This window comes from Pristiophorus japonicus, chromosome 13, assembly GCF_044704955.1.
Source record: "Pristiophorus japonicus isolate sPriJap1 chromosome 13, sPriJap1.hap1, whole genome shotgun sequence".
NCBI lineage: Eukaryota > Metazoa > Chordata > Chondrichthyes > Pristiophoridae > Pristiophorus > Pristiophorus japonicus.
This window is the reverse complement of record NC_091989.1, coordinates 71390303-71416455: the sequence shown is the minus strand read 5'-3', so window position 1 is coordinate 71416455 and position 26153 is coordinate 71390303. Positions and strand designations below refer to the sequence as shown.

At 48.3% G+C, this 26153-nt stretch overlaps 1 protein-coding gene across 1 annotated transcript in view; it reads left to right on the top strand.

Annotated features, from left to right (window-relative positions):
- The first annotated feature begins 2191 nt into the window (after positions 1 to 2191).
- Positions 2192 to 26153, top strand: part of itpr2 (inositol 1,4,5-trisphosphate receptor, type 2) — a 404634-nt gene continuing 380672 nt past the window's right edge. Inside the window, exon 1 of the mRNA XM_070897635.1 lies at positions 2192 to 2265. The gene's annotated coding sequence lies outside the window, so the exon portion shown is untranslated. The remainder of the gene's footprint in view (positions 2266 to 26153) is intronic.

Sequence of the window (26153 nt, the reverse complement as noted above, 5' to 3'; positions counted from 1 at the left end):
TGTTAGCAGCACCACCTAATATTGGGCGGTCTGAAAGATAAGTATAGAAACCTACAGAAACCCTGTGGCTTATCATTTTTAACAGGCAACTCTAGGCGTTACATTCCAGACATGATACAATCACCACACAGGAAATAAGTGTGACAAACAGGAAGTGCGTGTTAGCCACCAAACTTTTTATATATAAATAGATATTCTGCATTGTTAAAAGCTGAAGGAGATTCAAAGTTAAGATAGCTACTGGCACCAGATTGGATGGTTCTTCGTTCCGGATATTTGGATTGGTTTTACTGTGTTAAGTGAGCTGGGAGTGCTTCCTTACAGTCGTGTCAACAATTCAATTCTGTGCATTATTCACAGATTGCCAGATGATGAAAGGCACTGGGGGTGGGGGTGGGGAAAGTGACCCAGAGGGGGAGCCCCACCATTCCCTGACTCGGAGGGGGATTCCCCCCCAATGCCTGACCCGGAGGGGGAAACCCCCATTTCCTGACCCGGAGGGGGAAACCCCCATTCCCTGACCCGGAGGGGGATCCCCCCATTTCCTGACCCGGAGGGGGATCCCCCCATTCCCTGACCCAGAAGGCGATCGCCCCATTCCCTGACCCGGAGGGGGTTCCCCCCATTCCCTGACCCGGAGGGGGATTCCCCCCATTTCCTGACCCGGAGGGGGAGACCCCCCATTCCCTGACCCGGAGGGGGAGACCCCCCATTCCCTGACCCGGAGGGGGAGACCCCCCCCATTTCCTGACCCGGAGGGGGAAACCCCCATTCCCTGACCCGGAGGGGGATCCCCCCATTTCCTGACCCGGAGGGGGATCCCCCCATTCCCTGACCCAGAAGGCGATCGCCCCATTCCCTGACCCGGAGGGGGTTCCGCCCATTCCCTGACCCGGAGGGGGATTCCCCCCATTCCCTGACCCGGAGGGGGAGGCCCCCATTCCCTAACCCGGAGGGGGAGGCTCCCATTCCCTGACCCAGAGGGAGAAACCCCCATTCCCTGACCCGGAGTGGGAAACCCCCATTCCCTGACCCGGAGGGGGATCCCCCCATTCCCTGACCCGGAGGAGGAAACCCCCATTCCCTGACTCAGAGGGGGAAACCCCCATTCCCTGACCCGGAGGGGGATCCCCCCATTCCCTGACCCGGAGGAGGAAACCCCCATTCCCTGACCCAGAGGGGGAAACCCCCTCCCATTCCCTGACCCGAAGGGGGAGCCCCCCACCCCCCATTCCCTGACCTGGAGGGCGATCGCCTCCCCCATTCCCTGACCCGGAGGGGGAACCCCCCATTTCCTAAACCGGAGGGGGAAACCCCCATTCCCTGACCCAGAGGGCAATCGCCCCCCCCCCCCCATTCCCTGACCTGGAGGGCGATCGCCCCCCCCCCCCGCCCCATTCCCTGACCCAGAGGGCAATCGCCCCCCCCCCACATTCCCTGACCCGGAGGGAGATCGCCCCCCCCCCCCCCCCCATTCCCTGACCCAGAGTGCGATTGGCCCCCCCATTCCCTGACCCGGAGGGGGAGCTCTCCCATTCCCTGTTCCATGATTTGAAGATCAAGTTCACTCTGCCACACAGAATCCTGCGTCGCCAGCACAAGTCGCGCTTCAGCATCAAGAGACCAAATGTATTGACATACGGTTGGATCACCTAATCAAGCTCGGCTGCAATACGCCCATAGAGCCAAGAACTGGAAAGAGGATCAGGCTGGATAGCTCTTGGTTGGCCGGCGCAGGTACGATGGGCCGAGATGGCCTCCTTCCGTGCTGTAAATTTGATTCTATGATTCCACCAATGACTTCTGGGCTTCCTCCGAGAAATGCGTGGCCCTCTTCCTCCCACCTAGCGCCCTCTCCACTTCTATGGCTTAATTTTCCATTGTATTTATATATGTATACATATATTTGAACTTGATTATTTATTAATTATTATTATTACTATTTTTTAAAAGATTTTAAGATCTATTGTTATTATAATTATTACTAGTTATATTATTAATGATACTATTTTATATTATGATATAATTGTAAACATAATGAATGTAATCAGTGTACTCCTGAAAACACCTCGCAAATCCTCTCACAGCTCCTCTCTCACTGACCTCAACCAACCTCTGCAGCTTCAAGATGTCCAGTGCTGTCCTACCCTTCTCTGCACATGTGCAGAGTCACCCTTGACTCCAAAATGGCGGGAGAATGACCGCGCATGCGCAGAGTAGGTTTTCAGGACGTTTTCTGCAGTGGTTCAGCTTCCCTTACTAAAGGTAAGGAGATCGCTGATTTTTCTCCCGTTCCCGCCGCCCGCTCCAGTCCACCATCGCTCGGCTTCGCCACCGCCGACATTGAGGGCCCGAAAACTGCGGGGGCGCGCACCAGCGGTATTCCGGCGGTTCAAAACACGCAACCGCCGGAATACCGCTAAGGATCTGGCACTAGTGATCGGAAGGGGAATTCTAGCCCATTATGTTTACTTTCTGAAGAAGCTTCAAAGGCCTTGGCAGTTTAGTACAAGAACTGTACTGTCCTGCAGGCATTTTTGGCTTGATATAAATTCTTTAAATAAACCCAGAAGCTTGGAACAAACTCAAGGGTGGCTTTTGGAATGTTTTGGAGCACAGCAAAGATGCAGGTGACATTTACAGTCTGAGATTAGTGCAAGTCCAAAAATTATAGGATCTCGTAATACTGGGGAAGTACTGCACTGTTGGCGGTGCCGTCTTTCGGATGAGACGTCAAACCAATTGGACGTAAAAGATCCCATGACACGATTTTGAAAAAGAACAGTGGAGTTATCGACAGTTTCCTGGCCAATATTTATCCCTCAACCAACGTCACAAAAAATACAAACTATCTGGTCATTATCATACTGCTGCTTGTGGGAGCTTGCTGTGCGCAATTTTGGCTGCCCAGTTTCCCACATTACAACAGTGACTACACTACAAAAGTAATGAATTGGCTGTAAAGCGCTTGGGGACGGCCTGAGATTGTGAAAGGCGCTATATAAATGCAATTGCTTCCTTTCTTTCTCCAGGGGCGGAAATGGGAGAAACTGGAGTTCGGGGATTAAAGGAGACCACTGGAAGAGGAAATAGATGATGAAAATACCTTAAACTTCTATCACCACAACAACTATTTGCATTAATATAGCACCTTTAATGTATTACTACATCCCAAGGCACATTACAGCAGCGTTATCAAACACCGAGCCACATAAGGAGATATTATGACAGATGTTTTTTATTCGTTCCTGGGATGTGGGCATCGTTGGCAAGGCCAGCAGTTATTGTCCATCCCTAATTGCCCTCGAGAAGGTGGTGGTGAGCCGTCTTCTTTGACCACTACAGTCCCTGTGGTGAAGGTACTCCCACGGTGTTGTTAGGGAGTTCCAGGATTTTGGCCTAGATGAAGGAACGGAGATATGTTTCCAAGTCAGGACATTCCCACCTTATGATGCCTGACCTTATGAGGGAGGGAAGATCATTGATGAAGCAGCTGAAGATGGTTGGGCCGAGGACACTGCCCTGAGGAACTCCTGCGGCGATGTCCTGAGGCTGGGATGATTGACCTCCAACAACCACAACCATCTTCCTTTGTGTTAGGTATGACTCCAGTCAGTGGAGAGTTTTCCCCCTGATTCCCATTGACTTCAGTTTTACTAGGGCACCTTGATGCCACACTCGATCAAATGCCGCCTTGATGTTAAGGTCAGTCACTCTCACCTCACCTCTGGAATTCAGCTCTTTTGTCTATGTTTGGAGCAAGGCTGTAATGAGGTCTGGAGCCAAGTGGTCCTGGCGGAACCCAAACTGGGCATCAGTGAGCAGGTTATTGGTGAGTAAGTGCCGCTTGAAAGCACTGTCGACGACACCTTCCATCACTTTGCTGAGCTGTGGAGCCAGACGATGTTCTGGAGGTGGAAGTCGGTGGACTTGGCGATGGTGCGGATGTGTAGTCGGAAGGTCATCTCGGGGTCAACAACGTCACCAAGGTTGCGTGTGGTCTGGTTCGGTGTTAGACAGATGCTAGGGACTGGGATGGAGTCGCAGCTATGGAACGAAGTTTGTGGCAGGGACCGAAGGCAATGGCTTCGATCTTGCCAATATTTACTTGGAGGAAATTTCTGCTCCTCCAGTACTGAGGATTTAAGCAGCGGATGAGCTGGGGCAGGGGTGGAGACGGGCGATGTTGCAGAGGTGGAAGAAGGCGGTCTTGTGATGGAGAGAATAGGGGGTCAGAAGCTCAGCTCAGTGTTAAATAGGACACCAAGGTTGTGAACTGTGGCCAGAGAAAGGGACTGAGTCAGTGGCTAGAGAACGTAGATTGCAGAGGGGACCGATGATAATGGCTTCGGTCTTCCCAATATTTAATTGGAAGAAATTTCTGCTCATTCAGTACTGGATATCGGACAAACAATGTGACAAATGAGAGGTTGTGGTGGTGGTGAGAGAGTTGGTGGTGAGTTTAGTTGGATGTTGTCAGAGTACATATCGGTGCCAGCTGTGGCTCAGTGGGCATCACTCTCGCCTCTGAGTCAGAAGGTTGTGGGTTCAAGTCTCACTCTAGAGTCTTGAGCACAAAATCTAGGCTGACAGTCCAAGGGAGTGCTGCACTGTTGGAGGTGCTGTTTTTCGGATCAAATGTTAAACCGAGGCCCCGCCTGCTCTCTCAGGTGGACATAAAAGATCCCATGGTACCATTTCGAAGAAGTGCAGGGGAGTTATCCCCGGTGTCCTGGCCAAAATTTATCCTTCAAATCATTTTTTTTTAATTTGTTCACGGGATGTAGGCATTGCTGGCAAGGCCAGCATTTATTGCCCATCCTTAATTGCCCTTGAGAAGATGGTGGTGAGCCGCCTTCTTGAACCGCTGCAGTCCGTGTGGTGAAGGTGCTCCCACAATGCTGTTAGGGAGCGAGTTCCAGGATTTTGACCCAGCTACAATGAAGGAATGGCGATATACTTCCAAGTCTGGATGGTGTGTAACTTGGAGGGGAACTTGGAGGTGGTAATGTTCCAATGCACCTGCTACCCTTGTCCTTCTAGGTGGTAGAGGCCGCGGGTTTGGGAGGTACTGCCGAAGAAACCTTGGCGAGTTGCTACAGTGCAACTTATAGAAGCTACACACTGCAGCCACAGTGCGCCGGTGGTGAAGGGAGTGAATGTTTAAGGTGGTGGATGAGGTGCCAATCAAGTGGGCTGCTTTGTCCTGGATGGTGTTGAGCTTCGAGTGTTGTTGGAGCTGCACTCATCCAGGCAAGTGGAGAGTATTCCATCACACTCCTGACTTGTGCCTGGTAGATGGTAGAAAGGCTTTGGGGAGTCAGGAGGTGAGACACTCGCTGCAGAATACCCAGCATCTGACCCGCTCTTGTTGCCACAGTATTTATGTGGCTGGTCCAGTTAAATTTCTGGTCAATAGTGACCCCCAGGATTTTGGTGGTGGGGGATCCGGCGATGATAATCCCATTGGTTAGACTCTCGCTTGTTGGAGATAGACATTGCCTGGTGCTTAGTGGCGTGAATGTTACTTGCCACTTATCAGCCCAAGCCTGAATGTCATCCAGGTCTTGCTGCATGCGGGCATAGAAACATAGAAACATAGAAAATAGGTGCAGGAGTAGGCCATTCGGCCCTTCGAGCCTGCACCACCATTCAATAAGATCATATCTGATCATTCCTTCAGTATCCCTTCCTGTTTTCTCTCCATACCCCTTGATCCCTTTAGCCGTAAGGACCATATCTAACTCCCTCTTGAATACATCCAATGAACTGGCATCAACAACTCTCTGCGGCAGGGAATTCCACAGGTTAACAACTCTCTGAGTGAAGAAGTTTCTCCTCATTTCAGTCCTAAATGGCCTGCCCCTTATCCTAAGACTGTGTCCCCTGGTTCTGGACTTCCCCAACATCGGGAACATTCGTCCCGCATCTAACCTGTCCAGTCCTGTCCGAATCTTTTTTGTTTCTATGAGATCCCCTCTCATCCTTCTAAACTCCAGTGTATAAAGGCCCAGTTGATCCAGTCTCTCCTCATATGTCAATTATCTGAGGAGTTGTGAATGGAACTGAACATTGTGCAGTCATCAGTGAACATCCCCACTTCTGACCTTATGATGGAGGGAAGGTCATTGATGAAGCGGCTGAAGATGGTTGGGCCTAGGACATCATACCTCACTAAAATCAGATTATCTGATCATTATCAGGTGCTTGCTGTGTGCAAAGTGGCCATGTTTCCTACATTACGACAGTGGCTATACTTCAAAAGTACCTCATTGGCTGTAAAGCGCTTTGGGATGTCCCAACGTCCTGAAAGGTGCTATAGAAATGCAAGTCTCTCTATTAGGAATGTGACATTGTTTATTTCAGATGATGTCATGGAGGGGCAGCGTGTAGATGATGATAACTTTAAATGTGATGACACTGTTGATCGCAGTACTTCAAAACTGTTTCCAAAATTTTGACAAATGATCCCATTGTAAGGAATAGTTAGACCAAAAACTACAGCAATTAGAGGCCCGTGCCTTGCTCCAATAATGCTTTGTTCATGCTTTACTTGTCACTGGGATGGTTCTCGTTGTATTTTGATGGCCCCTGATGAATTTACCAAAAATAACCCAAGGGGCTAGACTTTTGGCACATATTCGCCCATTTATCACCCATTTAGCGCCGAGATTCAGTTTATTGCCTATTTTTGATGAGAAATGGAAACTAGCGCCCGATTATCGCCATTTTATCGCCAGCGCAACTTTTGGCATACAGGAATGAGCTGAATCGCCCGGCCTATTTTTTAAAATAAAATCTGACGTCATCACTTGTGCAGGGCCCAGAATGTTGTTTATAACGGAAACTAGCACCCAAGTATCGCCCAGATTATCGCCGAGCGCTACTTTCGGCATCTTGCCCATATTGCACCCAAATGATCGCTCGCCCAAAAAGACGCTCAAGAAAAGCTGCACTCACCTGACCATAACCCAGCGGTATGGACGCCATTTTGTAAATTGGAGGAAGTTTAATAAAAGGCTGCTTCAAGTTGATGGGAGCATTGAGTGATTTTAAGGGCGTTTTAGAATCTTGCCAATCATCTAATCACATTGTGGTTAATTTGCAGTTTATTTTGTATTTGTTGAGGACAATTTAAGAAGACAGACTAGGGCATTTATAGTGATTTATAGTGATGGGGCCTGTAATTTCTCAACCAGTATTGATGACTACTCACATGCTGCAGAATAGAGATGGGAGTCACTGGAGAGCATTATGTGCCCAATCAAAGAGGTGGCAGACTGCTGAGGAGGAGACCTTACACCCAACGCATTTACAGGGATAAGCGATCATACCTGGACTTGTCCGATAACACGTGCGTTAGAAGGCTGCGCTTCCGAAAGGAGGTCATCAGTGAGGTATGCCAGCTAATTAAGGGAGATCTGCAGCTTACCAGCACCATCAGGAACACACTGTCCGTTGAGGTTAAGGTTACTGCAGCACTTTCCTTTTATGCATCAGGCTCCTTTCAGGCCTCAGCTGGCGACATTTGCGGTATCTCTCAGCACGCCACATATTGCTGCATTCGCCAAGTGACTGAAGCCCTTTATGCATGCAGGATGGACTTTATAAACTTCCCTATGACCAGCGAGGCACAGAGTGAGAGGGCTTTGGGGTTCTCGAGAATAGAAAACTTCCCCAAGGTGCAGGGAGCAATAGACTGTATGCACATCGCCCTGCAAACACCTTTACAGGTGTTTTGTAATTGAAAGGGATTCCACTCCCTGAATGTGCAACTCATTGTCGACCACAAACAAATAATCATGGCAGTTGTTAGATCTCTTAATTTCCAATGAAATACGAACTCCGGTTGTAGTTTTAATGTAACTTTATTCTGGCAGCAGCAACAAGCTTCTGGCTTTAAGCCAGGCCTTTGTCCTTCTGAGACCACATGGTCAAAATGGCTGTACTTATACCTGGTTCAATTTACAGAAAAAAACTCGCCTTCTTTGACCTTATTGGCTCAATTGATAGTCTTTTAACCTTTAATTGGCTCGCTACCCAAGGTCCTAAAATGTCAAGTTGATTGATGACTTAATGCAATGTGGTCTGTGTTTTCTTCAAAACTGCAGCCAGGCTGCAGAGCTTGAATTCTCTATCAATCCCCCCTTTGATTCTTTCACAAACTGAATCATAAAACATCAGCTATCACTGGTTAAACATTCTACAAAATAATTTCATACATGTTAATAGAGTTTCCTTCTAAAATTTGTTGATGTGTTTCGCCACATGTCCGGACTAGTAACTTCCACACAAATTTACACCAACCCGAGTTCCATCGTGGCCACAATGGAAGTCTGGTTTTAGTAGGTTAATTAACATTATTCCAATTTAATCCAAATCAATATCTTAATTCAACCAGTAAACAACCTTCCCTTAAGCATAACATACCCCTGTGCCACGTACAGATGGTATGCTAGGACCTGCAAGGTGTCTCACCTGCGGGACAGTAGCTGCAGCCGCCTGGTCGCAACAACATTTAATCAACATAAACAAACAATATAAAAGTAAAATAATGACAACAAATAGAATTAAACCTTCCACCAATGAAGTTCCTATTGAACCTAGCCATTCAGTGGCTCCGCTCCACAAAGTGAATGATGGGGGTTGCTTAAGTTTTTCTACCTCCTTTTGGATATGCTCCACTAAGTGGGTCATTTCTTTGGAGCTATCTGGGATATATGTGCAACACTCAGTTCCGAGTAGGGCGCAAGTACCTCCCTTTTCAGCCAGGATGTAATCAAGGGCCAGTCTATTCTGTAGGACTACTGTGTGGATTGCTACCATTTCTGCATTGATTTTAACTAGGGCCTCTGAGGTATCATTAGCTACCCGTTCCACAACGGATGCCATGTTAATGGATTCCCTTGCCAGTCTGGTGGTCCCATACCTGGGGATCAGAATGGCAAAGAACCTCTCTGTTTCTGTGATAGCTCTCTTAGGACGGTGTAAATGTTCCGACAGTGACTTTATATAAGGCACAATGTAGGCTAAATAGCAGGATCCCGTCCAATTCTGGGGCAGCCAAGGGTAGGCCTTGTGGCCACACACCCAAAGGTGCCATTATAGGCAATGAATGTTAGCTGTTTCTTTGTCAGCAACACTCTGGGGCCTGTCCAGGCTTTTCCATCTGTTTTATTCAGAATCCCCGTTACGTTAAAAATTCCCACATCAGCCCAGTTTGGACGGTTCTGTGGCTTGATTACATTATAATTCCGGGAGCAGTTACTATACCCCATATTTTGACCTCCTTTGACATTTCTAATCAGAGAGACCGATTCCCCCGGTCTTCCTATTCCCGTTGTATCCGTGAAAACAAAAAATCGGGCCGTTTGGAATTATTTTACCACGGTTGGTATCCCCCTTCAAAGGTAGTCAGATTGTAACCTGCTGACTTCCATTTACGTGTCCAGTTTTACGTATCCTGAAACGCATTGCCTGTTTTGTTTTGATTAATTATCCACTCAGCCATTTCCGAGCTATTCAAGGGAACTGGCCTCAAGGCAATCCCTCCCTTTGAGTGAATAGGAATATGCGCACACACCCAACAACTAGAAATGTTACCTTGTTTGGCATAAATGTATGACATATATAAAAAGGTATTTACATGTAATTCCCTTGCTAACCTACTATTTCCCTTTGGTGCAGAGGGTCGGCTAGTAAGAAGTAGGCAAATGCCTAGAATACCTACAATCAGTAATACAGTAAATTTATACATTTTGGCAAAAAGTAATTGTCCTTATTAGATTTCAGCTTCAGTTACGGGTGCTCGTTTAACATGTGAAGCGTGGATCCAGGCTTTCTTTCCTTGGACTTTAACAGCTGCCTGGGTGGTCAATAACACTTGGTAAGGTTCCTCCCACTTGGCCACCCAAAGGTTCTTTGTGCAACTTTTTCACATACACCCAGACTCCCAGGATGATGTCGTGTCCTCCTTCGGGTGGATTACCCCAAGCTGCCGATACCTGTCGGGAAACAGAACGAATAGCATTGGGTAGGTTCTGACAGTATGATAACAAAGTGTCACTCATTAAGTGAACATCAGCTTTCCTTAAATCGATAGTTCCTGGCAGCGACATGAGTCTTCCTGTTATAATTTCAAATGGGCTTAGACCTGTAGTTCTGTTCGGGGTTGGCCTAAAGCTACATAGCACTATTGGTAGTGCCTGGGGCCATGGTGTTCCTTCTTGGTGATATTTGGCAAGCCGTTGTTTCTGAGTTCAATTCATTCGTTCTACTTGTCCTGATGATTGTGGATGATAAGGACAGTGTAAATCCCACATAATGTTCAGTAACCTACAGACTTCTTGGCAGACAGCACCTGTGAAGTGTGTTCCCTGATCTGAGTCAATGCTACTCGGGACTCCCCATCAGGGAATGTAATCCTTACACAAGACCTTTGCAGTGTGATTGGCTGTGGCTCTTTTAGTTGGGACAGCTTCTACCCATCTAGAGAATCTGTCGACTATGACAAGAATGTTAGTGTATCCTTGGCATGAAGGAAGAGATATATAATCAACCTGCAGATGCTGGAATGGTCCAACAGGGGCAGGGGGCCTCAGTAGGGGCATTACCGTGATGGATCCAGAATTATTTTTCTGGCAGACCACACAGCGGTCTGCTATCAGCTGGGCATGTTTTTTAAATCCCCGACCCCACCAGCTTTTCTGGAACCGTGCCGTCATCTGTTGTGAGGCCAAGTGTCCCCACGAGTGGATCTGTTGGGCTAAAAAAGGCATAAGTGCTTGTGGCACGACTGGCTTGTTGGTAACTCTTTGTCTCCAGACACCATCTTCGCATAGCTTAATTCCTGCCTCAATCCATGTCCATTTTTCCTCTTGGGAGCACTCGCCTTGCATTGTTTGAAGGTCGCGTGTCAGAGTCCTGAGTGCTTTCAATCTGCACATCTGTGTTGGTTCTTCTGGGGGAACGCCCTGTGAGGCGGCATCTTTAGCTGCCTGGTCGGCTAGGGCATTTCCCTGTGCTTCTGTGGTATTTTCCTTGGTATGGGCCTTACACTTCAGGATGGACACTTCCTGAGATAATTGTATGGCCTCTAGTAAGTCTCGGACTTCTTTTCCATTTCGGATAGGTGTACCAGCAGCAGTGAGGAATCCCCTTTTCCGCCACAATAGACCAAAGTCGTGAGCGACTCCAAAAGCATAACGCGAATCTGTGTCGACATTAGCTGTCTGTCCTTCAGCTATTCGACATGCTTCTGACAGGGCCTGTAACTCGGCCTATTGTGCTGACGTTCCTGAGGATAAACATCTTAATTGGCTCGCTACCCAAGGTCCTAAAATGTCAAGTTGATTGATGACTTAATGCAATGTGGTCTGTGTTTTCTTCAAAACTGCAATCAGGCTGCAGAGCTTGAATTCTCTATCAGCAGTAAATGCAAATTTTCCAGCGATCATCCACGATGTGCACATCTTGCATGAGAACACTGTCTCTGACCTGTTTAAGAGTCAGCCATAAGGTCACGGTTGGATGCTGGGGGAATAAAGGATATGGCCTTGCCAGCTGGCTGATGACTCCCCTGCATAAGCCCTAGACAGAAGCAGAGAAGTGCTACAACGAAAGCCATATAGCCACACGCAATATCGTCGCAAAGACAATTGGAGTGCTGAAGCAGCACTGGACCACTCAGGCGGCAACCTACAATACTACCCTGAGCAGGTCGCTGAGTTCATTGTGGTGTGCTGCATACTACATACTGATAACCTAGCTATCAGGGGAGGACAACAATTGCCAGATGGGACTGCCGGTCCACCTTAGGAGAGAGGGGAGGCGGAAGAAGAGGAGGAGGAGGAGGAGGAGGAGAATGAGGACAAAGACCTCGGGGAGGACAATTAGCCTGGTGATGTCCATGTCCCCACCCCACCACCCACCCCCAACCCCCCAACAACCACTGGAAAAGCCAGTTACGCAGCTGCAAGACTGTTGCGTCAGCTTTGTGTGAAGTTACAGTTGCGTTACGTTTTATCCTTGCCTGGCCTGGCCTGGCCATTGTTTGCAACCCTTGTATTGATGTTTAACCATACGTTATTAGAAGATACTGTACAACAATTGTAAAGTTCAATAAAATGTTTTAATAATTTAACAATTGATGTAAAAAAAAAATTGAACAAACTACAACCCTCATCTCCTCCCACCCTCGACAGTCAAAAACATTTTTCACCCAACAATAGATTTAAAATAACGGTAACACAACAAAAACACCCTCCCACCACCCCCAACATTCAACACATTTTTAAGAACAGTAAGAACAGTCAACAATGTTAATTAAAATAGATTAGGCCCCTCCCCTCCCTACCTGTGGCCATGCTCCCCTCCTTTATCTTTACGTGCCCCCCCTCATCATAACCCCCCCTTTCCCACTTACACCCCTAGTAATGGGAGCACCTCGAGGGCTGTTGCTGTGAGGGGGGAGGGTGCATGACGTCGGCAGATTGACTTCTGTGGGCCGAGGAGAAGACGTTTCTGAAGAAACTTCTTCCAAGTCAGAGGCAACTGGTTCCTCCTGACTTGCATCTGTCGATGTTGTTGGTGGTACGGCACCTTGGGGTGCAGTGCCATATCCCGAAACCATCGCCTGCCGCATGGCATCGACGGAGTCAGCCGTTCACCGCATTGCCGCAACCATCTGCCTCATGCCCTCCGAGATTCACGCAGATAGTGTGGCGATGTTGCCGGGCAACCCACCAATCGCTTGGAGGAGCTCTCGACCAATGGCGACGCTCGCCCGCGACAGAGACACCATCTGCCTGTCGCTGCGCGTGCCTACCTCGCCGACCCAACCTCCGCCGGGTCGGCGTGGGCACTGGACGACTCAGAGTGCCCTGCTGCAAGCCGCTTTGCCCCGCTACTTCATCCGTTGAGGTTGACGTGGCCGCAGGTACTACAGATTCCTCAACCAGCTCATCATCCTCCTCGGTTGTATCTTCTTCCCCCATGGTCAGCACGACCTGCAGCAATTGAGGTGATGCTTCGGGGCCTCCCGTCGTGGCTGGGGCGTCTGGGGAGCTGGAAAACATAATTGAGGTTAGTAGAAGAGAAGGGGAGACGTGAAAATGCTTGCGCTGCGCAGGCATATGTACGAGGAGCAACACTACTGCAATAAATGTGAACGAGAGACGTTACATATGATTAAAATGAGAGTACAGAAGAGTACAGAAGCTGCATGCATAACATTATATCATTCATATATTATAATCAAATGGCATTAAATTAGTTTAAATTACCACTGGTTTGCATGTGGTGCAAGAACGGGATCTGCACCACCACAGGTGGCAGAACGATGATGCGGCTGAGGCACGCTCCTTGAGATCGATTAACTGAAAAAGATCAGCAGGCCCTCCTCTGCTCCGCCCGATTCTTAGATATCTTCTTCTGCAAACGTGACAAGTGCATAGCATAAGCTAATTGCCTTGGTACTATTACGGAAAGACAACAGATATTGTAATCCACAATTAGTCACCCCACATACTATTCATTGTTAACATTATATGCTAATACGGTTTGTATCCAATGGATGCATGGTTATAACATCTGCATTCAGAGAAGAAATGTAATTAGATCGTGCTTAGGAACTAATGCTTGACACCAACCCTCTCGTGTACAATCCCCAGGAAAGGCCCCATCCACGGGCCGTGCCATTCGGCGCCTGAGGGGAGGGAGCCGGGTCATTGCAATCGATGGAGGTCCCCGAGAGGGGGGAATCAGGACTGCTGTTGAGCTGGTGAGCTCGGCAATGACAGGACCGTAATGGGAGGGGGCACCGTGTCCCAGGTCTGTGCTTGGAGACCTCCATGTGGCCGGTGCTAATGTCCCAAAGTGTCCCAGGGCAGACAGTGAGCCAGGGCAGCTCTCCCCCAGTCCAGGCTGGGTCACTGGGTGAAGGACAGCAGCCGGAGAGACTCACACAGTCTGGGTAAAGGTGAGCAGATCTCTCCGCACTCAGTTGTGCCCCCATCCACCAACCTAACCAAAAAGGAGATGGTGCCCAAGTTAAAGAGTTGCTCACAGCACACAAGCAGCGATATAATTTAATAATTCTCCTTCTAAACTAAAGTGGTAGAAATGCCAAGTGTTTTCAATCTGTCTGTTTCCAGTCATTCCTTTGGCCACAATTTTTGATCAAAGCATTTAAATAATAATTAATACTGTCGATTCAGTTTAAGGCATCTCAGCAAGATTACAAATGCACCTTTGCATGGAATGGTTCCAGGGCCCTGCCCTCCCAGGGTCAGAGTCCTGGGCCCTGCCCTCCCAGGGTCAGAGTCCTGGGCCCTGCCCTCCCAGGGTCAGAATCCTGGGCCCTGTCCTCCCAGGGTCAGAGTCCTGGGCCCTGCCCTCCCAGGGTCAGAGTCCTGGGCCCTGCCCTCCCAGGGTCAGAGTCCTGGGCCCTGCCCTCCCAGGGTCAGAGTCCTGGGCCCTGCCCTCCCAGGGTCAGAGTCCTGGGCCCTGCCCTCCCAGGGTCAGAGTCCTGGGCCCTGCCCTCCCAGGGTCAGAGTCCTGGGCCCTGCCCTCCCAGGGTCAGAATCCTGGGCCCTGTCCTCCCAGGGTCAGAGTCCTGGGCCCTGCCCTCCCAGGGTCAGAGTCCTGGGCCCTGTCCTCCCAGGGTCAGAGTCCTGGGCCCTGCCCCTCCCAGGGTCAGAGTCCTGGGCCCTGCCTTCCCAGGGTCAGAGTCCTGGGCCCTGCCTTCCCAGGGTCAGAGTCCTGGGGGCGCAGGTTCCGATCCCAGTCCAAATCTTAACAGGGATGCTACCCAAGATTACCCAGCTTAATTACAATCCGGCAGATTTACATTCTAATTAATGAATCAGTGCATCATTACAATTAAAAATTTAATAAGTTAATACTTACTCTTGCAGTTGCCACCAGACTGTTCCAGCGCTTGCAACACTGGTTCGGCTCTCTCACTTTGGGGGCTGCCAAAGTTACCACTTCGACGATGTCCACCCATATCCGCTGGAACATTCGGGGGGGTTTCCCACCCCGGGTTAATTGGCCCCACCAAGTCTCCACGTCGTGGACTAGAGCTTTGTTGGCTTCATCAGAAAAGGCTTCCACTCTCCTTCTCCCTGCAACCTCCGCAACATAATTCTCTCCCGACTCCTTGTGTTCCATCTCCATTACCTCGACACAACCTTCCTTCTCTCTCTCCCTCCCTTTGTCTTCTGAGCATGCGCAGATGACCCTTGACCTCCCGAATCGCGGGAAAAGTTAATTGACTGAAAAAAAACGCGCATGCGCGGAACAGCCGTTGCTATGGACACCAGCCTTGCACAACTGAATATATCGCTAAGGCCCATTTCACATTGCTACGGCTATTGTCCAAATTAAAAAGACGAAACTAGCAGTTTTTAAAATGGGTGATGTTCCGGCAATCCTGAAAAATAAAACAACCAATAATGCCAGAAATATCGCCTATTTTTGGGCAATAGCGTTAATAATGGAAAGTCATTATCGCTATCACCCAAAAATGTTTGAATTTCTAAATGGACTGAGAGATCTGGATTTGCGCAGTTCACTGATGAACCTCAACATGTTTATTATTTGTGTGAGTGAGTGTGTCACTGTGTATTAGTCTCCAGGTCAGGTCCAAAACCATCCCATACTCTGTCGTCGAGCTACAGTATATGGATGACGCTTGCGTCTGCGCACATTCAGTGACTGAGCTCCAAGTCATAGTCAACATCTTCACCAAGGCGTATGAAAGCATGGGCCTTACACAAAACATCCGTAAGATAAAGATCCGCCACCAACCTGACCCCACCACACAGCACTGCCCCCTGTCATCAAGATCCACGGCGCGGCAACGTGGACCATTTTCCATACCTCGGGAGCATATTATCAGCAGGGCAGACATCGACGACGAGGTCCAACACCGCCACCAGTGCACCAGCGCAACCTTCGGCCACCTGAGGACGAGAGTGTTAAAAGATCAGGCCCTCAAATCTGGCACCAAGCTTATGTTCTACAGGGCTGGAGTGATACACGCCCTCCTGTATGGCTCAGAGACGTGGACCATATACAGTAGACACCTCAAATCGCTGGAGAAATACCACCAACGATGCCTCCGCAAGATCCTGCAAATTCCCTGGGAGGACAGACACACCAACATCAGTGTTCTCGATCAGGCCAACATCCCCAGCATCGAAGCACTTTACCACACTTAACCAGTTCCTTTGGGCAGGCCACATTGTTCACATGCCTGACACGAGACTCCCAAAGCAAGCGCTCTACTCGGAACTCCCTACACGGCAAGCGAGCCCCAGGTGGGCAGAGGAAACGTTTCAAGGACACCCTCAAAGCCTCAAAGTTGATAAAATGCAACATCTCCACCGATACCTGGGAGTCCCTGGCCAAAGACCGCCCTAAGTGGAGGAAGAACATCCGGGAGGGTGCTGAGCACCTCGAGTCTCGTCGCCGAGAGCATGCAGAAAGCAAACGCAGGCAGTGGAAGGGTACGGCAAACCAGACTCACCATCCACCCTTTCCTTCAACCATTGTCTGTCCCACCTGTGACAGAGACTGTAATTCCCGTATTGGACTGTTCAGTCACTTGAGAACTCACTTTTAGAGTGGAAGCAAGTCTTCCTCGATTTCGAGGGACTGCCTATGTTAATGAACAGTCTAATCGTTGAAGGAAAGGGTGGGGGAGTCTGGTTTGCCGCACGCTCCTTCCACGGACTGCGCTTGTTTTCTACATGCTCTCGACAACGAGACTCGAGGTGCTCAGCACTCTCCCAGATGCTCTTCCTCCACTTAGGGCGGTCTTTGGCCAGGGACTCCCAGATGTCGGTGGGAATTTTGCATTTTATCAAGGAGGCTTTGAGGGTGTCCTCGATTTTGAGGGACTGCCTATGATGATGATGTGTGTGTGTGAGAGAGAGTATGAGAGTGTGAGAGTATGTAAGTGTGTGTGTGTCTGTGTGTGTGTGTGTGTCTGTGTGTGTGTGTGAGTGTGCGAGTGAGTGAGTGAGTGAGTGTATGTGTGTGTAGCTTCCGAACAGTTTTTTGCCAATGTTGTACATGAACATTTTCATGAGCTGAAAGATGACTGTGTCTGCTGATTTGTGAAGTACTTACCAATCCAATTAATGAACCTAATTGGTAATTGACAGATTTTAACGAGGTACATTGATCCTGTATCAGACTGGATGATGGTGCTGAATGAGATACGAAAAGCCAAATTATAATTTTTGTAGCTGTAATAACAGCAGGTGATTTGCTTCCAATGCCAATCATCTTTTCGGAAAGGTGCTCATGAGCAATGAGTGTAATTTTCTTTTCTTCCTGATTAGGCTGTCACCCAGTGACCTTATTCATCGAGTGATTGAAGTGACACACTTTGCTTTGTGGGCAAGGTAAACTTCCCTTTCATTACAGTTCGCGGACAAAAAACTTCTATGAAAGTCAAATGTGTTTTATTGACACTGAGATGAGAAAATTTCATTCAAGCAATCCAAATGCTGTGGACCAGAGTTGCCAACTCACCAGTGTTGTTCTGGACTCTCCAGAAATTGGAGATTGATCTCCAGCACATGACTGCAAGGAGAAAATCATAGGTATATTAAAACATTGTGTGCTTTTTTCCATTTTCTTTGAAGTCCTTTGTTTATTAGTTATAAGAATATTGGAGATGGGAAAAAAGGCTGTTTGACTGGGTGAGGCTAATGGAGGCGGGAGGAATCATGTGATCAAACTTCCAAGAATATGTCCCTGAAAGTAGCAGGCCATGTAGCTAAGGTGCTTAAAAAGGCTTACGGGATAGTTGCCTTTATAAGCCGAGGCATAGAATACATGAGCAGGGAGGTTATGCTTGAACTGTATAAAACACTAGTTAGGCCACAGCTTGTGTACTGCGTGCAGTTCTAGTCACCACGTTACAGGAAAGATGTGATTGCACTCGAGAGGGTACAGAGGAGATTTACGAGGATGTTGCCTGGACTGGAGCATTTTAGCTATGCGAAAGATTGGATAGGCTGGGGTTGTTTTCTCTGGAACAGAGAAGGCTGAGGGGGAGACCTTATTGAGGTGTATAAAATTATGAGGGGCCTGGATAGAGTGGATAGGACTGACCTATTTCCCTTAGCAGAGGGGTCAATAACCATGGGGCATAGATTTTAAAGTAATTGGTAGGAGGTTTAGAGGGGATTTGAGAGGAAATGTTTTCACCCAGAGGGTGGTGGGGGTCTGGAACTCTGCTAAGGGAAATAAGTCCTGCCTATCCACTCTATCTAGGCTTTTTATTTTTTATTTGGTGTTAGTGTTTGTTTTTTTTTTCTCAATTAATAGCAATGAGAACTGGTAGATATGGAGTTCCCGTTGCTATTAATTGAGAATACTGTACCTGATTGGTTGAGCAGCCACACGTGACTGCACCTTCTGCGTGGGACCTGGAGGACGGGAGCGCTCCGCAGCGCGGGAAGAGAAGGCCTCCCCACCGCAATCCTACGCTCCTCCGGGACCCACCAGGTACTTTCGTAGAAATGTTTCAGGCGGGAGGCAATTGCCCGCGGGAAGCCTCCGACTACAATTTCAGCCCCAATCATCTTAGCGGTTTTTTGGGTGACAATCCGACGGTGGCGGATTTTATGGAAATTCTAGTCCATTGTATTTAGTGTGGGGATAAATGCCTTGAACTATTATTTTAATGGCCATACTCTTACTTTGCCATTTTAGCGGTATTAATGGAACTGTCTTTATAATCGAGTTGAAAACAACATTGTCAACTGTTCCGGATGGCATAGCCCTTCATTCTCATATGGAGCTGGTCATTGATAGAACTGTTTTCCAACTTGTGTTTTTAATACTGCATATTTCAAATATGCTGTAAAATGCCTCCTGTAAATGACTTGCATTTATATAGCGCCTTTAACGTAGTGAACTATCCCAAGGCACTTCACAGGAGCATAACCGGACAAAATTTGATATGGGCCATGTAAGGACAGGGCTTGGTCAAAGAGGTAGGTTTAAAGGAGCGTCTTAAAGGAGTAGAATGAGCTGGAACGGTTTAGGAAGGGAGTTTTGGAGCTCAGGGTCCAGGCAGCTGAAGCCATAACCACCAATGGTGGGGCAAAGTGAGTCGGGAATGCACAAGAGGCCAGAATTAGAAGAGCGCAGAGTTTTGGGAAGGTTGTAGGACTGGAGGAGATTACAGTGATAGAGAGGGGCGAGACCATAGAGAGATTTGAATACAAAAATGAGAATTTTGACTTAGAGGCGTTGCTGGACCGGGAGCCAATGTAAGTCAGGGGTGAACGGGACTTGGGGCTAGTTAGGATATGGGCAGCAGAGTTTTGGATGAGCTGAGGTTTATGGAGGGTGGAATTTGGGAGGCCGACCAGGAGAGCATTGAAATAGAAACATAGAAAATAGATGCAGGAGTAGGCCGTTCGGCCATTCGGCCCTGCACCACCATTCAATAAGATCATGGTTGATCATGCAACTTCAGTACCCCATTCCTGCTTTCTCTCCATACCCTTTGATCCCTTTAGCTGTAAGGGCCACATCTAACTCCCTTTTGAATATATCTAATAGAAACATAGAAACATAGAAAATAGGTGCAGGAGTAGGCCATTCGGCCCTTCTAGCCTGCACCGCCATTCAATGAGTTCATGGCTGAACATTCAACTTCAGTACCCCATTCCTGCTTTCTCGCCATACCCCTTGATCCCCCTAGTAGTAAGGACCTCATCTAACTCCTTTTTGAATATATTTAGTGAACTGGCCTCAACAACTTTCTGTTGTAGAGAATTCCACAGGTTCACAATTCTCTGAGTGAAGAAGTTTCTCCTCATCTCGGTCCTAAATGGCTTACCCCTTATCCTTAGACTGTGACCCCTGGTTCTGGACTTCCCCAACATCGGGAACATTCTTCCTGCATCTAACCTGTCCAATCCTGTCAGAATTTTATATGTTTCTATGAGATTCCTTCTCATTCTTCTAAATTCCAGTGAATATAAGCCCAATCGACCCAGTCTTTCTTCCGATGCCAGTTCTGCCATCCCAGGAATCAGTCTGGTGAACCTTCGCTGCACTCCCTCAATAGAAAGAACGTCCTTCCTCAGATTAGGAGACCAAAACTATACACCAAGGCCCTGTACAACTGCAGTAAGACCTCCCTGCTCCTATACTCAAATCCTCTCGCTATGAAGGCCAACATGCCATTTGCCTTCTTCACCACCTGCTGTACCTGCATGCCAACTTTCAATGACTGATGTACCATAACACCCAGGTCTCATTGCATCTCCTCTTTTCCTAATCTGTCACCATTCAGATAATAATCTGCCTCCCTGTTTTTGCCACCAATGTGGATAACCTCACATTTAATTACATTATACTGCATCTGCCATGCATTTGCCCACTCACCTAACCTGTCCAAGTCACCCTGCAGCCTCTTAGCATCCTCCTCACAGCTCACACCGCCACCCAGCTTAGTGTCATTTGCAAACTTGGAGATATTACATTCAATTCCTTCATCCAAATCATTAGTCAATAGTCAAGTCTAGGGGGTAACAAAAGCATGGATGAGGGTTTCAGCTGCAGATGGGCTGAAATTAATACCTAATAATTTAATCTCACTGATTATTAGTAGCAAAGGCAAACAGTTCACCCTATAGTGAATGCCTCCCCATCTGTTTTGTTTCCTTTGTTTGTGAACTGTATCGATGGAAGGTACACTTTTTCGAGATATTTCCAAATCGCTTTCATATGTTAGGAGTCACCAGGCTCAGTGTGGACAAAACTATCACCCGCAAAACAATTGCAAGCCATAGTTATAGAAACAAATGGCGACATATAGACAGGCCGGACTAATACAGAAGAACAAACTGGCAAATACTCTCAGGTTGTCTCAATAATTAATGTAACAAATATAATCAACCATCCAAATACTCAGAGGACTTTTAAAAGGAGATTGGAGAGATGCTCATAATTATGAAGGGTTTTGATGGGCAAAAAACTATTTCCACTGGTCGGTAACTAAAGGGCATAAATTTAAGAGCATCACCAAAAAAAGGGAGAGATTTGTAGAAATAGTTTCCACAGAGGGTTGTTTGGACTTGGAATGACTGACCAGAAATAGTGGGAGGAGGAGAAGGGCAGGGGCTGGGACTAACTGGATGGGTCTTTCAGAGCTGGCTCAGAGGTGATGTACATCATCATCATCATAGGCAGTCCCTCGAAATCAAGGAAGACTTGCTTCCACTTCAAAAGTGAGTTCTCAGGTTACTGTACAGTCCAATGCGGGAATTACAGTCTCTGTCACAGGTTAGACAGACACTGGTTGAATGAAAGAGTGGGTGGGGAGTCTGGTTTTCCGAACACTCCTTCCGTTCTCTGCGCTTGCTTTCTGCATGCTCTCGGCGACGAGACTCGAGGTGCTCAGCGCCCTCCCGGATCCGTTTCCTCCACTTAGGGCGGTCTTTGGCCAGGGATTCCCAGGTGCCGGTGGGGATGTTGCACTTTTTCAAGGAGGCTTTGAGGGTCCCTAAGCAAGCGCTCTACTTGGAACTCCTACACGGCAAGCGAGCCCCAGGTGGGCAGAGGAAACGGTGATGTATAGTACAACAGTGACTACACAGAGCTTGCTGTGTGTAATTGGCTGCCGCGTTTCCTACATTACAACAGTTTCAAAAGTACTTCATTGGCTGTAAAGCACTCTATCGATCATTGTCTCGGATATACTCAACGACAGAGCCTCCACAGCTCCAGGTAGAGAATTCCAACGATTCACAACCTTTTGAGTGAAGAAATTTCTCCTCATCTCAGTTCTAGATGGCCGACCCCTTATTCTTAGAATGTGACCCTTAGTTATAGATTCCCTAGCCAGGGGAAACATCCTCCTTGCATCTACCCTGTCAAGCCCTTTAAAAATTTTAGATGTTTCGATAAGATCACCACTCATTCTTCTAAACTCTAGGGGGGAGAAATTCGACTACTTTGCGCCTTTGGTTAGCGCCTGCGAGGGGCGGTAACAGGGCGCTGAGGGGTTACTGACCGGGCATGGCGAATTCACCCGACCCCGCGAACTTCCCTGGCGGTTTTGCGCTGGCGCTAACACTTACCGCCGCGCTGTCCTGCGCCCCGAAGATCGTTACCGCCTTGGATGCAATATTCGCTCCTGTCCCCCGCAGCATCGCCGGGTTTCAACAACGGCAGTAACAGGAGGCCTTGTCACCTTGGCTGGCTGCCTGGGGAGCGATATTTAAAGGCAGTGGTTATCAGGCAGGCCAAACTTTATTCCTCGCACCAGTCTGGTGCCTGCTGATTGCTTTTCGCCGCTGATTTCTGTGCGATTCCTCAGCCCCCCACTCTCTAGAGTGTTTGGGGCTGTAATGCTTGTCGCGCAGGTCCCTTGACCCCCACAGAGGGAGTAATAATAATGTTGCAGCCCGTCACTGGCCCTTCCCTTTCAGCGAGGGGAGGAGCCTCTGATGTCAGCAGTGCTGCACTGAACATTGCTCAGTGCTCTGCCGATACCACCACTCTCACTCCCTTTAGCGCTCTAAGGGAAGTGTTAGCACTCGCTTTAGCTCCACTTCCCTCTCGGAGCGCTGAAGCGGAAGTTCCCGAGAGCAGCAAATCGCTTTTGCCCGGCGATACTTTTGTGATAATTCAAAAGTTATCGCCCCAAACGGGACGCCACGCAATTTCTAGCGCTAGGGATTATAGGCCTAGTCTACTCAATCTTTCTTCATAGGACAATCCTCTCATCCCAGGAATCAGTCTGGTGAACTTTCGTTGCACTCTCTCTATGGCAAGTATATTCTCCTTATGTAAGGAGACCAGAACTGTACACAATACTCCATGTGTGGTCTCACCAGGGCCCTGTACAATTGCAGTAAGACTTCTTCACCCTTATACTCCAATCCCTTTGCTATAAGGTCTAACATACCATTTGCTTTCCTAATTGCCTGCCTGCACGTTAACTTTCTGTAATTTGGGTACAGGGACACCCAAATCCCTCTGAATACCAACATTTCCCAAACTCTCACTATTTCAAACAATATTCTGCTTTTCTATTTTCCCTCCCAAAGTGGATAAGTTCACATTTCTCCACATTGTATTCTGTCTGCCATGTTCTTGCCCAGTCATTTAACCTGTCTATATCCCTTTGCAGGCTCTTCATGTCCTCCTCACAGCTTACTTTCCCACCTAGCTTTGTATCGTCAGCAAACTTGGATACATTACACTCGGTCCCTTCATCCAAATCATTGATATAGATTGTGAATAGCTGGGGCCCAAGCACCGATCCTTGTAGCACCCCACTAGTTACAGCCTGCCAACCGTAAAATGACCCGTTTATCCCTACTCTCTGTTTTCTGTCCGTTAACCAATCCTCAATCCATGCTGGTATATTGCTAATAGGTTATGGTCTCCTTCTGTGCTGTAGAATTCCATGATCTCGGCCCCCAACCTATCTCCTAATTATTCCAGCAAAATAAGCAAGAGGTGATTCACGCCAGACAATGCTGCTCCAATAACCATTAATCAGATGGAAGGCTTAAATGTTATAACGTGCATTTAACATTTTTATAAATGCCCCATAAACAGATCCTGAAGCAAATCATTGTGATCCTCTTTAATTAAGTCCAATTTATGTTGCGGAGAACCATACATAAATATGTAGCAACATTGCACAGTCCAAAAAATATTGCTTCTAACATTCCTTGTGCTGTCCCAGAGTACAGTTCTCAATGATATTCACCCAGTTACATTTGAACAAATCCCTTGGGATAGAGGCAGGTGAGATAAAATTAGCACCATGGTTCATTAGCTCTCCATAAACTCAAACTCCACCATGGGAATCATCTTGACATAACAGATCTTTTGGTTCACTGTTGCCCAAGTTGGATTTCACATAATTGGTGTTACAAGAGCCTTACAGAGGGTGTGTGGATTTCCAAACTGAACATCCATGGTGTTAAATATGTACACTATAGATATAGTCTATGTGTAGTCACTGTATAGTTGCATAAGGTGGAGACTTGTTTATCGGAGGTACCATCAACAAGGTTCACACTGTATACACTATGCTGGCACCACCAGAGGGCGCAACTGGTGGAGGCCCAGGGGTCACCTGTACACCACAAGCACCCAGGTATAAAAGGGGAGTCCACCATGTGGTATCCTCACTCTGGAGTTATATTAAACGGACTAAGGTCACTACAGTTCAAGTGCAATACTTTGCCTTGTGGAGTCATTATCAGAGCATCTAAAGACATAACACATGGTTATATATTTTCATACATAATTAGTGGTGAAAAATCAAGGTGTTTGGTGCTCACCGAACTATTGTGCTGGATTTTAGGCGTACGGGGCAGGGTTCGAGTCAAAACTCGGGCGGTGTCGCAACGAGAGGCATTGTACACCCACGCAGCTTTTCCCAACCCGAGGATCGCAACCGGATGCAGGAGACTTGCCACCCCATTTCACGCCCAGAGCGCAAAGGACCGAAAAATCCTGCCCCTCGCCTATTGCTGGGTGAATCATCATCATCATCATAGGCAGTCCCTCGAAACGAGGATGACTTGCTTCCACACCAAAAAAGGATGAGTTCACAGGTGTTTCAATGAAGGACCCGAACTACATCCTGAAGGGTGGAAGCTGCCTGTGCGTGGATTTTTTTTAAGTGGGGTGGCCGTTGCACACCAGCCACCACATGGGCTTGACAGAGCAAGGTCTTGGTCCAGTGGCAAGGGTTATCCAAGACGACTGGAGTTTGCTGCACGGGCCTAGTGCACACATATCACAGTGTGGGCTGGCCCGTGCAGCCCCTGGGCCTCTGGCCCTGAACTCACGCCTCTCCTGGGCCCCGATCACGTCCCTCGACAGTCTCTCGCCACTCCTTCGCCCCAACCTCGCCGCTCCTGCTGTATCTGCTCACGCTCCAATCACCGACCTGGACCTTGATGACATCACTCTTCGCTGCCGTCACCCTCCTGCACCAGCTCGCGCTGCTCCCTGAAATGGTATGCCTCCATGCTGCTCCCGAGACCTCCACGCTGCTCCCTGAGACCTCCATGCCACTCCTGTTATGGCCCTGACCTGCCGCTGGTGTTCTCACGCAATTCCTGCTATGTTACCTCCAGAGTCCCCCAACGATCTATCCTTGGCCCCTTCCTCATCGACATGCTGCCATTTGGTGACATCATCCAGCACCAAGAGGTCAGCTTCTACATGTACGTTGACGACACCCATCTCCACCACCACACGTGACCTCCCGCTGCTTGTCCGACAATCAGTCTTGAAAGAGCCGCAATTTCTTCCAGTTAAAGACTCAAGCCAGCATTTTTGGCCCACTGCCACAAATGCTCTTCTTCTCCCCGCTCACTGTTCAAGCTCTTTGCAGCATTGGTGTCCCATTCAACCCTGAGCTGCGTTTCTAACCTATCAGAAAGACCGGCTCTGTAACATTACCCACCTCTGCCCTTCTGCTGCCGTAACTCTCATTCATCTCCAAACTTGACTATTTCAATGATTTCCTGGTTGGCCTCCCATCCTCCACCCTCCATAATCTTCAGCTTATCCAAAACTCTGCTGCCCATATCTTATCCCACGCCAAGTCCTGCTCAGCCCTCATCCCTGTCCTCGCTGACCAAAACGGATCCACAGTCCCCAAACATGTCGAATTTAAAATTCTCATCCTTGTATTTAAATCCCTTCATGGCCTTGCCCCTCTGTAACCTCCTCTCTTCCTACAACCCCCAGCCATAGAATGGTGCTGCACACCACAGCACTTTAGGAACTCTACCTAGTCTTGCATAATGCGAGTGTGAGCAAGCTGGAGAACACTGCTTACAAACCCCAATGTGTTCTTGGTCAGCGAGTATTATTGGTACCTTCTTCTTCTTCTTAGGCAGTCCTCTGGATTCGAGGATGACTTGCTTCCACTGAGTTGTAAGGTGACTGATGAGACCAATGCGGGACCTACAGTCTCTGTCACAGGTGGGGCAGACGGTGTTTGGAGAGACGGGTGGGTGGGGTGCTTGATTTGTCATACACTCCTTCCGCTGTTTGTACTTGTCTTCCGCATGCTCCCGGCGAAGAGACTCAAGGTGTTCGGCGCCTTCTCCGATGCTTCTCCACTTTGAGCGGTC